Here is a 12757-nt window from a genome sequence, read left to right as displayed (position 1 = left end):
CCAGGATGGGGGTCTACCCTCCCCCCCCCCCCCCCCCCCCCCCCCCCCCCCCCCCCCCCCCCCCCCCCCCCGAGGACCTGCAGTAAGGGATCTGGCTCTGCCGACATGTCACCGCATTTTGAAGTGCTGGGTGGTGGTGGCTGTAACAAAATCAGTAGGTCAGACTGGACACCATGTTCAAGAGTGTCGCCTCATTGGTAGTGTGGTAGTGGTTCAGCCTAGGTATTTTGTTTTTTTTAATTTTCCTAGAGAAATGTACTATAATGAATATTCTGGATGTAAGTTAGCTATATTATGAAAGCTAAGTGAAGCACATTGATATATAATGCCATCTTAAAGCTGCAGTAGATTTTTCTCCCATTACTGTACTTGCAGGATGCGGTACTTGGTCAGGAAGTGGAAGAGAGCCACCAGAGTGGGATTCCCCGTGATTGGGCACAGTCGACCTCCAACAAGGTGACCTTATTTTACATTTTTAGCTCACTTGAGCTGAAAGCTCAAATGAGAATTGATGATCACGTTTTGTCCAGCGTCCGTCTGTCTGTAGACTTTTTTTTTAGCTCACCTGAACCGAAGGTTCAAGTGAGCTTTTGTGATCACCTGTTGTCCGTCGTCCGTCCGTCTGTAAACTTTTCACATTTTTGACTTCTTCTCTAGAGCCATGGAGCCAAATTTAACCAAATTTGGTACAAAGCATCCTTATGGGAAGGGAATTCTAAATTGTTAAAATAAAGGGAGATAATTGCGAGACTGCGAAATTGGGTGGGTGTCTTAAACAATATTCTTCTTAAGAACCACTGCACCAGATATGCCAATATTTACACCAAAGCTTGTATATATAGTGAAGATTCTAAATTGTAAAAACCACGGTCCCCGGGTCAATACTGGGGTCCCAAAAGGGGTTCAAAGTTAATTAAAAAAGACAAATTTAACATAGAAATATATGGGGCAATGTTTTTAAAAATGTATTTTCAAGGACTACAGTGCTAAAATTAGTAAGATTACTATACAAGTACCTTTAGATAATGTAGATTCTAAAATGTGAAAACCGTGATCCTCGGACTAATTCTACGTACGGCTCCATAAAATGTTCAAAGTTTAACATAGACTTATATAATGGGAAAATGTTTTAAACTCTTCTTTTTAAGAATTACAAAGCTACAGTTTGTGATTTTACTATGCAATCGTTATAAGATAGTGCAGATTCTAAATTGTTTAAATCATATTTTATTAAAAGAAGTATTCAAAAAAAAAAAAATCCATGATAAGTTTATCAAAGTTAGATTATCTGGAAATACATGTGCATGTTTATCGACTAGTTTTTTTGTTTTTTCGGAATTTCGATCCCGACATCAATTACTCGCATATCGGGATCAAAGTGATCGGAATAAAAGATCATAAATTCAAACAACTTCAAAAAGGTGTTGATCTTAGTTTTTACGAAGTTTTGATTCTCAAACACGCAGTTAGGAAAATTAAAGGAACACAAGATAAAAATGGTTATGGAAAAAAGTAGGAATTATTGATAGACTTTATCAACTATATATAGACTTTCCATGTTTTTTGAGTTTAGTCTATAAGACAGATGATCAATGAGAATGCAAAATCTAACATGCCTAATGTCCTCATCGCACCTGCAATATTTTTATTTGATGAATCGATAAAGAAGCTTTTAAGGATTGAAAAACAAAACAGATGCCAATATCATCTTTTAATTTTTTAATCTTTTCAGTGCAACGGGATTTTTAGATATTAAAATTCAGTCTCATTTGATGTGTAAAATAACTATGAATAAAAACATACCAAAGATAAGATTGTTTCTTCTTTTTATGTATTATTTAATATATGGCAAAATCTTGAAATATATGAGTTTTACATTATTTATTCAGAGTTCACTTAATAATAAACCCTTTCGAAATAAAATGATACAAGGACTTGTTCAGGTGAGCGATTTGTGGCCCATGGGCCTCTAGTTACATTTTCGACTTCTTCTATAGAAGCATTGGGCTGATTTCAACCAAACTTGGCACAAAGCATCCTTAAGTTAAGAGAATTTAAATTTGTTAAAATGTAGGGTTTTGTCTGCTTTTAAGGGTAGATGATTGAAATTCAATAAAAATTTGCTGATATTCCAAAATCTTCCAAAATATGTTTTAGTCAAAAAAAGGATTAATTGTTTGGAAGGATCCTCAGGTAGTGTAGATTCTAGTTTGCGCACATCATGATCACTAGGGGTAGGGTGGGGCCACAAATAATGGGTCAAATACTTTAAAGATATTCTTCTCAGGAACCGATCGGTCAGATAAGCTTAAACTTGTTTGAAAGCATTCTCTGTTTGGTTAGTTTAAAGTGCGATAAAAGTGTTTTCCCCGGGGATAGATATGGGTCATGGGGGGGGGGGGGGGGGGTCAGATATAATTATTAAGAGCAAATCTCAAAGAATCTTCTTCTCTGAAACCGATCAGGCAGAAAAGCTTAAACTTGTGTAGAAGCGTTCTCAGGTAGGCATTTAAATTTATTCAAATCATGATTCTCAAAGGGAAGGTGGGGCCACAATGGGGGGGGGGGGGGGGGGGTCAGATTTTTACATAGGAATATATATAGGAAAACTTTTCCAGAAAGCATCTTCTAAAACACAATTTGCCTAGCTTAGATGTATTTTTAGTCAGTTCAGATAGTGAAGATCAAATTTTTTCAAGATGATAATTTTCAGAATTAGGTTGGGACACTATGGAGAAGGGAGATATGTTTTTCCAATTTTACAAAGGAAAACATTTGAATTATTCACAAAAACTCAAATGTTATAATGTATAGTTTAAGTTGTATGCAAGCATTCTGGCGTATTGTTGATTCCTTAAAATTGTTTAGACCCTGGCCTCTGGACAATTTTTGGGCCTCACATAATTTCAATGCTTAATATGTGATATGACTATAAAACCATCTTGTTACAAAGGGACTCAATGAAAAACTTACGAATATGTAGGGGAATTTTTTTTTATACAGGATCTATTATTAATACTACATTTTTGGATATTTTGTATATGATGCCATAAAGCTTATTTCAGTATGTTTATTGTTGCTCAGGTGAGCGAAGTGTCCTAATGGCTTATTGTTTTTATAGACTTTATAGTCGCATACTCATATCTTAGGTTGCTTAATTATCAATTGATGATCATTTTCAGTGTTGAATAATTGATTTTCACTCCAATGTAAAATTTATAGAACCATTTTAAGAAGAATATATTTGGTGTTTTACTTAAATTTTACATAAGTAAAGAAATTACATGATAAACACGGTAGTTAACAAATTAAATAACAAACATTTTTATTTCATGGCACAAGTCCATTCCACAGAGTGATCAAGTTGACTGTAAAACCACGTCTGATTGTAATAAGACACGTCTCTTTATTTACCCAACTCTAACAGTTTCTCACAACCCTGCATCAACACCCAGTCACGACTGAACAACTCCGGACCCTTCAACAGTCGCGCTTCATCGCCCCTCCATTCAAGTGTTCATCAGTCTCTATACAGTCCGTCCTATTTGTCTTCCAGCTTTACTCATAGACACCTCCATAATTGAGCTTCTCCATATCACTCACTAGGGGGAGCCTCCAGTGGTTACTAGTGTCAAAAGCAATGAAGTAACCAATGGAATCTCTCCTTATCAGTCAGTCGGAGGGGTTTTTGATAGTCACCATGTCAACGGCAATATCTCTGTCCATACCACACTGCCCACGTGGGACTACAGCAGCAAACCACACCCACTTCTGAAACCTCAGGTGCTAGAAGGTGAGCTATATAAACCAGAGATGAAGGACAGAGAATACTTAATGTGGTATGGGACACCTGTTGATATTAATGGGGATAAAAGTACATTATAATCAAAATACTTTAATTATTTTAAAGTCTACAAATTTTACAATGTTTGAATGCAAAATATGTTTTAAAAATCTTTTAAAAGTTAATAAGAACTATAAAACCTCCTTAGATGTTTAAATGTAAAACTTATTTCATCCAAATTACTGTCACAAAATAAAGGTGTTTTTTTTCATTTCTTACAGGAAAATTCTCTCCCCTTCTTCTCCAAACCCCACAAAAGTTGGTCACTCATCTCTAATACATCGAGTCAGGATCAGAAAGGCCCGTCCCATGACGACTACATCTCTCGACTCAACTCGAAAATCTGCATCAGAGACTTAGCGGGATGTATTCTGGTGAGTGAGAGTGAAGGTTCAAGTCTCAAAAGTGACACCATGGTATTGCGGTAGGTCAGGTCTAACACCAAGACTATTTTCAAAATTTGATATCAGCTGCTGATATTTTTTGACTGTAAACTAGTAATCATAACAAATTATGATTCCAATTATATCACTGCTTATTTGCTTTAAAAGCAAATAACAGTCTCAAACAAAACTTATAAAAATCATTGTTTTCATAACACACATTTTCCTTTTGATTTATAACCCAGTCAGTTCGAAAAAGACATGATTTAGATACACCCATTTTGAGTTCATGTTGCACCATGATTTAGACACATCCATTTTGAGTTCATGTTGCACCATGATTTAGACACACCCATTTTGAGTTCATGTTGTACCATGATTTAGACACACCCATTTTGATTTCATGTTGCACCATGATTTAGACACACCCTTTTTGAGTTCATGTTGTACCATGATTTAGACACACCCTTTTTGAGTTCATGTTGTACCATGATTTAGACACACCCATTTTGAGTTCATGTTGTTCCATGATTTAGACACACCCTTTTTGAGTTCATGTTGTTCCATGATTTAGACACATTTTCATTCAAAAAGGCAATTTTGATGAATTTCAGTTACTCAAACAAAGACATGATTTTGACATACTCCCAGTCAGTCAGAAAAACACAAGATTTTTAAACATTTTGTTTGAAGACATCCATTCATTGTCCACGGCTTGAAGTGTAACAGCATCACCAAATGGTACGTGGTACAGCTACACTCGTTTTGAGTACATGTTAAACCAGATTCAGTACATTTACAATTACTTTAGTACATGTTAAACCATATTCAGTATATTTACAATTACTTTAGTACACATGCATTTCACTCTTTTATTATCTCATTGAGGCTGATTTATAATTTATAAATCATGTTTTCACATTCTCAACTTGAAATAAAAGTATGATGTATGGTCTAATTGAAATACATTGAACAAGATAATGTCATATACATTTTGTTTTATGTAACCTCTCTCCAGTATCAACACCTTTAGTGTAAGATGGGTAAATGTAACTCCATCTGAGAACAAACTCGTAATGAGTCTGATTGTTAATTTAGAAAGCATGTTTTATAAGAAAGCATAATTTAAACTGGGGATAAAAGTTTTTAACTTAACAGTGACATTGTGTATTACTTAATCTTTCAGATCACTCAGTATTTTCTACAGACTTCAGTTACTGTTCCTTGAACTACAGGAATGACCCATTTAATATTTATTATTAATCGGAGATCCAAAAAATCTGACCTAAAACTATTAAATGATGACCATTTTAAGTATAAGTTTAATATCAAATGCTGTAATATGATTCCATCTATTTTCATATTGACACTGATTGTTATAATGCAAGTGAATTCTCTAAAAACATGACATTTTTTAACAATCAACAAATTCTTAAGCCAAAACTCCAGTAACACAGTATATAGTGTGTGTATGTCTGAGGAGGCCAGGGTTTCTCTAGACATAGAGTGTGTCAGGATAGGTTAGCTCAGTAATGCTGATATCAACAGGCTCTTTGAATCTTATTTGCTGTGGTGTATACTCTTTGAACATTTTTGTCTGTGATATTGTTTCAAACATTAAGGTTATAAAAAAATAATTGAAATTCTATTACTTTTAAGGAGTTTATTGGATTAGGATTATCCAGCTGTGAATATGGTTATCAGGTTTTTAGGTGATATCTAAAATCTTTGAGATGTTTTCGCTATTTATAGACCTTAAATTTGGTTACTTTTTCAGGTACTCCAAGATCAAGTTATCTCCTTGGAGATAGGCCTGAGTTCCAGAGAACCTTGTTTGTCGTCACTGTGACCTTGTTCGACCTTGCTCCATACTCTCTGATGTTGGACAACAACATTCTTTGTATCTGCAATAATCATAAGTTCTGCCATTTCAGGAACCAATAAAAGGAATGTAAATTATTGTTAAGTTGGGACCAGATGTTTTATATGTAATTGTTTTTATTATTGAGTTTAATATTGTGGTGTTTGATGATTTATTTGAGCTGAACCAAATTTTGAATTCATCCAATGATTGTACGGGGCACATAATGTGCTGCTTTTTACATATTGTTAAACCAGTCCAGTTAATATTCATAATGTGCTGTTTTGTACATATTGTTAAAAAACCTAGTTATTATTAATTATGCAAAGGCTATATCAATTTGTTATGATATTAATGTCAGAGTTTTTTTTTTGGAGAAGTGTAGACATAGAATTGTTATGTTTTTATGTTATATGATATTTGTTTCATATTCTATGGGATCATTGCTGTATAAAACTAGTCCTTACTGTGATCAACCATAAATAGCTGCTTGTCTCTACCATGTAAATATATCTTCCCCCTCAAACACCCCCCACACTCCACTACCCCCCCCCCCCCCCCCCCTCCCCAGTATCATCTGCCTACCTGCCATGCAGAGGAATTCATTGTATATATCAATAGTCCAACAGTTCTGCCCTTTCATCAATATATGTCTAATTTTATCTGTATTAGGTATAGTCTGGAGCCTGTTTTATCTTGTCATCCATGTAACATTGACCCTACTGTAATTATTTGATTCCCACAATTTGGCCCAACACTCAAACTATTCCACTCAAGTGTTATTTAAAACTTGTAACATGAACGTATAAATTCCTTTAAAAAATCTACTGTTTTTTTTTAAAGTTTGAGTGGTTCTGTAAAATAAAATTAACCTAATATCAAAGATCTTAAATGCGATGGTTAATACTGCATCAGTCCTCAAAGCCCTTGTCAAATGTAACATGTCATATGTTAAAATCGTTGATGAAATCCCATAACATCTTTTTTTATACTGTCAATGCAAGGGAGTTTATCCATGTCTGTCAAATATATCTGACTAGATATAATGGCATCATTAGAACCCCCTTTGGTTAATTTATTGTCAATCATATTACTTGTACTTGTATTTAGGATCATTGTTTTATGATAAGTGGATTAGTGTACAAGTTTTGTCATGTATTGGATTATATGTTTGGATGCTGAATTGAAAGTAAAATATTAAATTTAGTTTATGTTGTGTCATTTATTAGACAATATATGATAGTATGGTGATATCAGATAGAGAGGACATCTTTCTTATGGTGTAGAGTAAATGACATCTAAGCCTAGGTCACGTGGTCTGTGGGAGAAAGTGACATCTAAGTCAAGTGAAGAGAAATAGATATCTAAGTCATGTGGTCTGTGGGAGAAAGTGACATCTAAGTCAAGTGATGAAGAGAAATGAATATCTTAGTCATGTGGTCTGTGGGAGAAAGTGACATCTAAGTCAAGTGATGAAGAGAAATGGATATCTAGGTCATGTGGTCTGTGGGAGAAAGTGACATCTAAGTCAAGTGATGAAGAGAAATGAATATCTAGGTCATGTGGTCTGTGGGAGAAAGTGATATCTAAGTCAAGAGATGAAGAGAAATGGATATCTAAGTCATGTGGTCTCTGGGAGAAAGTGATATCTAAGTCAAGTGATGAAGAGAAATGAATATCTAGGTCATGTGGTCTGTGGGAGAAAGTGATATCTAAGTCAAGTGAAGAGAAATAGATATCTAAGTCATGTGGTCTGTGGGAGAAAGTGACATCTAAGTCAAGTGATGAAGAGAAATGAATATCTTAGTCATGTGGTCTGTGGGAGAAAGTGACATCTAAGTCAAGTGATGAAGAGAAATGGATATCTAGGTCATGTGGTCTGTGGGAGAAAGTGACATCTAAGTCAAGTGATGAAGAGAAATGAATATCTAGGTCATGTGGTCTGTGGGAGAAAGTGATATCTAAGTCAAGAGATGAAGAGAAATGGATATCTAAGTCATGTGGTCTCTGGGAGAAAGTGATATCTAAGTCAAGTGATGAAGAGAAATGAATATCTAGGTCATGTGGTCTGTGGGAGAAAGTGATATCTAAGTCAAGTGATGAAGAGAAATGGATATCTAAGTCATATGGTCTGCGGGAGAAAGTGACATCTAAGTCAAGTGATCTCTGGGAGAAAGTGATATCTAAGTCAAGTGATGAGGAGAAATGGATATCTAAGTCATGTGGTCTGTGGGAGAAAGTGATATCTAAGTCAAGTGATGAAGAGAAATGAACATCTAAGTCATGTGATCTCTGGGAGAAAGTGATATCTAAGTCAAGTGATGAAGAGAAATGGATATCTAAGTCATGTGGTCTGTGGGAGAAAGTGATATCTTAGTCAAGTGATGAAGAGAAATGGATATCTAAGTCATGTGGTCTGTAGAAGGAGTCATTAAGAGAAAGTGACTTCTAGGTCACTTTGTCTGTGGAGAAGTGATGACGAAAAATTGACATATGTAACGTGATATTTGGGAGAAAATGTGGTCTGTAGGAGAAAGTGCGTTTAAGTCACGGTGTTTGTGGGAGTAAGTCGCATTGTCTTTGGGAGAGGAGTTTTTGGTTGATAGTGTATAGCACAATTGTATAATTTAGAGCGCTTTGTAACAACCGTCAATGATACAACGCCGCTTAATGATATAAATACTAGTAGCATTATAAGCGTTGCAATTCATGTTATGAACAGTAAAATTTTAAATTAACTATTTGGTCAATTTTCAAATTATTGAAAAACAATGGTGGGCAAATCAACATCTAGAGAATGTTTCCATGGAAAGCGAAAACTATTTTGAAAACATATTTTCGTATTTTTAAAATACCCAAGTTATTTTTTAACCAAACTCATAGATATATTTCAGATATGCACGTCATATAAAAATTTGAAACAGGCTTCGATGGAACAATGTTAAACAAATGAAATAACTTAGTAAATTCCTCTAAACAAATAAATTATTTATCCGAACAAATCCTAATTCGTCCGAACAAATAACTGCTTGGTATTTTTCCGAAATAAGATTTTTTTTTTATCTGGCTTTTCCATGGACAAAAAATAATTAGGAACTAAGATTATGAAAGAGGCAATTTTTTTACTACCGAAAACTTTTTTAATGACCAATATCAAATTAATTATTTCATTTTTAGTAACAGTATTTTTTTAAGACTAACAAAAGGACTTCTTGGTCTTTATGGATTTTTTTTTCATTAAGAGATAAACAGGTCGAGACCACTATATTTTGTGACGTCGGCATAAATTTGCACACTAAATTAGCCATCCGTTTACTTTTATCGACAAGCCAATCAGGTGAATGAGTTGCAAGGCACTGTGGGCTACTACAAGTTTCAGTGTATACAAAGCGTATTGAAAATATATACCATTTTGAATTGTCCTTTGGAAACTCATTTTTAATGATTTTTCAGAATTTATGAAATTAATCTGGAGAATTATGTCTGAACTTCAATTTCTATGCTCACATTTAAAAAATATTGCATATGAGGACTTATATCAACCTATTTAAATACCCCATTGTCAATGTTCAAAAGAGAGGTACGTCCTATAGAATTAGAAGCAGTGAGTGTCGTTTTTTCACGTGATATCCCATATTTAAGACAACATTATTAGAATGCGCGTTGATATTTTCTTCAGGGACATTCATCAGAATGCTTAACGGACAAAATACTATATGCTGCACAGCTTGCGCTTCTGCGTTTGTATATTTGTGCATTTTGACTACCGTGGCTATTCACGTATGTTAAAAATGTACAGTTACCTGTATTTATTTCTAGTGCACAATGATAAAGTCACCAATACACAACTGTGCAGTTTTTTCTTATCAAAACCTGTTTGTACTTGTATGCGTATGTTTGTCAGTCGTTTGATACTGATCATTTTGGAAGCAACAATTGATCAACTAAAACAACAGTATTTTTCAATGTGAGCATGGAACAAAGTTAATGGTACGTAATCTTTCCTTTTTTACCTTCTAAAGTAAAAATCAAGATGTACAAACATTCCGGCAAGCAATTAAATATTGTGAATAAAACAGACAAAAACCACGTGCGTCTGTTGAATCGTAAACACGTTGTAGACCGTCATGCATTGCAACTCATTCACTGGATTGGAGAATCTGTTTGACGAAAATATTGTCACGTGTTAAATAATGCTATCCATATAAGGTAGTGTACCCGACCTGATAAAGGAACGGATTACTTTGTGATTGACATAGCAAATAAGATAATTTAGATGCATGTAAGTGTTAGTTATATTATTACAACGGTAACTTGATCAAAGGGGTCGGATTACGTGGAGTTTCCAGGTGCATTCATCAGATCAGAAGTAACACACAGCGTCGAATTTGATCTAATGATCTTCGCCTTGCAACGAGACGTCATCTGATTCTTAAGACCATGATCCTCTATAATAATAAATTTATTTCCTTTCCACAAGGTACAAAAACCCAAACAAAACCACTATATTAACTGAACACAAATTATTCCAAATAAACACTTTAAAGATGCAAGTAAAAATATTTATTGTGTACTGCGTCATTAGCTTCAAATAGTGGAGGTAATACATGTAACTTCGCTTCGCTTCGCGTTTAGTTTGATATGCTGATTCAGACCTTGCGACTCCACATGATCATAGACGCAAGGATTTTATTCCGCGATTAACTTCCGATAAACTATTTCGCGACGACTAATATTCGCGACCAAGCCTTACCAAGACCAGATTTGTTATACATGTAACAACCACACGAAAAGGAATGGTTTGTGGCGCAAAATTCATGTATTCGCGACTACGAGGCTCTCATGACCTTGCACGCGAATAAATGTTGGTTTACAGTATATGCATCACCGGAAATATAAATATTTCGCTTTTTAAGCGGTTATCATATACGCTGAACGCTTTATGCCATTTAACCAAACATTAACGCAATTGAATGCTTAGTCACAGTTCAGCCTATAATTGAATATAATAATGAGCGCACTGAAAGCTGGACCAGTAAAAAGTGAGTTTATCACATTTTATTAGCAAAATTTAATGTAATATAGTTATTTTATAGACCTTAAATACATTTACCGAATTTTGATCCACACTTGGAAAACAAAACGACATATTTAATGAAAAATATAAACAGGGTCAGTAGTATGAATAATAAAGAAACATATTTGTTCATCGTGTCATTAAATGACATCGTACGAAAAAAAAAACAAGTGATTTGAAAATGAAAATATGCATGTCATATAATACCTGCATAATTATACAACAGAAAAACTCGGTTATAGCAAAGTATCAGGGACCAGTGTATTCACTTAAACAATAAAATGCTTTCTTTGGTGATTAATGCGGGATAGGAAGGTGGCGACATTGCAGAAAAAATACACAACCCGCGTTAGCGGGTTATGTAAATTTGTTTCTGCAATGATCGCTGCCTTCATAACCTGCATGAATCATCAAAGAAAGCCTTTTATTGTTTATATTTACATCTTTCTTTTAACTAATGAATAAATTGATAATAAAAAAGTTATTAACATCCACTAAATTACTGTTAATGTACATGAGAACTGAAACAAACGTCGGAATAGAGATCATTTATCCCATTCTGTTTACTGGAGCTGAGTAAAAAGCGCTTCCGGTTTATCACTCCCTTTCGATCCTCGTTGATCACTTGGGTTGTGATAGTATATAAGCGGCTACAACGGAGGTTGTAAGGCAGTTGCAGTCTGAAGCTGAAGGTGTTCACCTCGTAATAGACGAGGACAAACCCTTGGTATAAGGGTAAGTCTTATGTGCCTGAATAAGGCTTTCGAGACTCGAGAGTTGTTACATGTATTATATTAGCTTGTGATAGCTGTTAGTGTTAATAGAAAGCGCACGCGCTCCATGATAGAGTGGGATATTGTAAATATTATTGATTAAAATATTTGATTGAGAAATTTATAGTTTCTTTACATTTTTCTTAAATTGCTCAGGAAGAGCAGCCGAATACCTGAACCCAGAAACGTTACAGAACGTCAGCTAAAAGAAACAGCCAAAACATCTCCTGTGAGACTTTGTCTAACATCATCATGATAATTTCGTGCAGTCCGTGATTGTTCTTAGGTCGCTGTAGGTTTCGACAAATCGATAAACAGGGCATGTCGTTTTTAGTCCTGTCATTTTCCTGTCAGCTTCAGCCGCTGTAGATTTCAACCAATCGATACGGGGCATCATCATGTAGATGTCAGTCTGGCTGATTCTATATAAGCATTGAATGCTTATTGAATGCTTATCTTTATCTTGCAGACAAATTGAATACCGCGCTAATGCGCGGTGTAATTATTTGTCTGCACCGCATTGGTGTCTCATAGGACCGACGGCATCCAAAAATAAGCCTTCAATGCTTATATTTATATTCAAACTCATGGTTTTTTGTATGAAATATGTGTGTATAGTCGCTGAAAAGCTGTTTTATACGCTCTCAGTTAGGGATATCAAACATGCATGGAACAGTCATATTAACATATTATTTAGTACGCATCCGCGGCTTAAAATATAGTGTAAGAAACTTTGTAGAGAAAAATATTTTTAATTAAGGATTAGATAAAATTTAATGGTTATTTTTCAAAAGTAAATATCAAATTGGTGTTGTAAGG

General features: G+C 34.7%; 1 protein-coding gene across 4 annotated transcripts in view; it reads left to right on the top strand.

The window, feature by feature from the left end:
* The first annotated feature begins 75 nt into the window (after positions 1-75).
* LOC109617272 (hypothetical protein) overlaps positions 76-12757 on the top strand; it is a 167733-nt gene continuing 155051 nt past the window's right edge. Inside the window, exons 1-5 of one of the 4 annotated variants that reach the window (XR_010710221.1) lie at positions 76-222; positions 376-456; positions 3428-3793; positions 4066-4218; positions 6005-7294. The gene's annotated coding sequence lies outside the window, so the exon portion shown is untranslated. Of the gene's footprint in view, positions 457-3427; positions 3794-4065; positions 4219-4841; positions 4969-6004; positions 7295-12757 lie in introns of those variants that run through there. The other 3 variants (XR_010710222.1, XR_010710220.1, XM_066073589.1) reach the window with 3 other exon arrangements.

This window comes from Magallana gigas, chromosome 10 (assembly GCF_963853765.1).
Source record: "Magallana gigas chromosome 10, xbMagGiga1.1, whole genome shotgun sequence".
In the NCBI taxonomy this organism is placed as follows: Eukaryota; Metazoa; Mollusca; class Bivalvia; order Ostreida; family Ostreidae; genus Magallana; species Magallana gigas.
This window is presented reverse-complemented; position numbering and strand designations above follow the sequence as displayed.